This window comes from Drosophila persimilis, unplaced genomic scaffold (assembly GCF_003286085.1).
Source record: "Drosophila persimilis strain 14011-0111.01,24,50 unplaced genomic scaffold, DperRS2 tig00000124-arrow-pilon, whole genome shotgun sequence".
NCBI classification, from domain to species: Eukaryota; Metazoa; Arthropoda; class Insecta; order Diptera; family Drosophilidae; genus Drosophila; species Drosophila persimilis.
The window spans coordinates 11995878-11998393 of NW_020825294.1; the positions used below are offsets into that span (position 1 = coordinate 11995878).

The 2516-nt window shown below is 45.0% G+C and overlaps 1 non-coding gene across 1 annotated transcript; it reads left to right on the top strand.

Annotated features, from left to right (window-relative positions):
- Positions 1-384: 384 nt before the first annotated feature.
- On the top strand, positions 385-456 carry Trnaq-cug. Its single transcript has one exon. It is a non-coding gene; the product is annotated as a tRNA-Gln (tRNA).
- Positions 457-2516: the final 2060 nt, after the last annotated feature.

Genomic DNA, 2516 nt, shown 5'->3' on the forward strand with positions numbered 1-2516 from the left:
ATATACAATAATAATTAAACTCAGATTAAAGATAGGTAATGCTCATAAATAGAACAATTCTTAATGGTTTATTTTTATTATTATTAGCTTATTCTCACAAAATAAGTGCTACATTAATTCTATTGAATACCATTTAGATAAAGTTTGATTTAATTTAAATTCCATATTGAATAAATAGCAATCAAAATATTCCAACAGTTTCTGAAATTTACCAAAGAAAACGCACGCACACTGGAGAGCATGCACACATACATATGTAGATACATATTTATTGTTAATCGTTCTATTTTTAGCCCGAACGAGCATGCCTTTCTCTTTGGCTTTCTCACGCACACACACACCGACAAGCTGTCTTTTGGGCCATTTTCTGGGCGCCAGTCAACTGGTTCTATGGTGTAATGGTTAGCACTTTGGACTCTGAATCCAGCGATCCGAGTTCAAATCTCGGTAGAACCTGATGTCGATGCAAACTTTTTAGTTTTTTTTTTTTTTTTGCTTTCTGTTTACCCTGATGTTATTTCTCACTCTCACCAAAGATTTTCTCCTGCGCAATTATATAGTTGGAGCGCCTCTGTTGCCGAAAGGGCAGTTATCCTTTTGTATTATCCTTGCAATCAGCCAGCCCTTGGCTACAGATTGCTACTCGACTCGACCCGTATTGTTGTGTTTGGCTCTTTCAATTTTCTTTTTCAATTTTCCAGCACGGCTCGGCTTTCATTCAACGCTAAATCCAACAAACAAACACAGATACAGACGGACAGGAAGACAGATAGACAGACAGACAGCTGCATTTGCATATGTATGAGAGGAGCGTCTGATTTCAGTTTCAGCCACAGTTTCAGTTATTTCCTACAACTTTAACTGCAGAAAATAGTTTTGGGTCTCCAATAAAACGGCGGCATTGGCCATAAAAAGCAGCAACTCATTTCGCGCTGAAAGATACGAAATGCACCAAAGCCAAACAATTGGAAATTCTGTGCTTTTTCATTAGCCACTTTGGCTGGAAACTTTGCCCCGCAACATTGTTTTGATTAATTCGTCCGCTTAAAGTTTTTGCAAACATCAGAGCCATCTCTTGGATACATGGACGCATAGACGAGCAGTGGCAGCGGCGGGAGAGTCCATCTGCCAGATACAAGCAGGCAAGTCGACTATGGCCGACACTAAGCTGACCGTTATGAGTGTTTAACCAGAAGGCAGTCGCCAGTCGCCAGTCGCCAGTCGCCAGTAAGCCAACCCGACAAATGCGTATCTGTGGGATGCAGTTGGGGAGATTTGGATAGCTTTGGGGCGATTAATGTGCACGAGGAGATAGTCGATTTTCGTAGGGAGTTGATATATTTAGAGAGGGATATACGGACTAATAGATACAAGCATGGGTTGGATCTGGTTGGCATAAGGGACACTGAAGACAACTTGGGACACCTTAAGCTCCGACCAATTTAATTGAACCTTTTATCATTTCACCCCCTCAATCGACCTTTGGCCTTGGGCTGCATCAAAACAGAACCCCTACAAGCAATCAAGGCATCGTCGAGCAATATGAATGGGCGGACGTCCTCGTCACGAGCTAATAATAGAACAGGCGACGCAATTCCGCAACGGGCTGCTACAATCAATAATCGATATTTGACAAATTGAGCAGCAATTGCAACATGCCTGGCTTTAATTTCAGTCCTCGAGTGTCGCAACGTCAGAAGCTAATTAATTGGATTTGTTAAACTTGAGAAGTGGCCCCTCGGACACTGTCCGGTCCGGCTCCGTGAACAGCAGCCACTTGACCAGCAGCCATCACTGCTCTCCGCCTGACCCCTCCAGCCATGGGTTCTCTTGTCAAATTTCAATAATTTAGCACTAGAACTGTCCCAGACAGACAGTGGCTGTCAACGATAAGCCAGACGACGACGACAACCAACAAAGACGAACATTTCCCAACAAATTTTCTTAACCCCTTGGCCGGCCACAGCACCAACAACTGAAGCGGGCTTGTTCTGCCAGATATCGTTGCTCACGATGGGAGCTGGAGGGGGGCTCGGGAGCTCGGGGGCTCGGGGGATGGGTGCTGGGTGCTGGTGCTAGGTGGAAAACTGCTGGAGTAAAACTAAACGAGATTCGTCTCGTGGCGTTTATTTAATGCGCTCCGTTGGTTTGCTCCCATAAAAATTCCCCCGAAAATGTTGTTGATTGCACTTAATGTGGCGAGGTGGGACTGTTATGGCCCTCCGCCTTCTCCTTCCCCTTCTCCCCATGAGGAGGATTATGCAATGAAAACGCACATTCGCGGTCCCCATTAAAGCCAGGATAGGTCGAGCATCACATGGATTATTAAATTTAATCGCTAATGTCTCAGCGCGACAGTTGCACATAATGTTCGAACGGATTTACGAGTACGGCGGCGGGGGCTAATCGGCGGGGGCTAATCGGCGGGGGCATGAGATTGATTCTCCAGTTTACGGAGTTTTATGGGACCTGGAATGGGGAGTCCTCTTAGCACAAAATGCAGTAAGACGCACCAG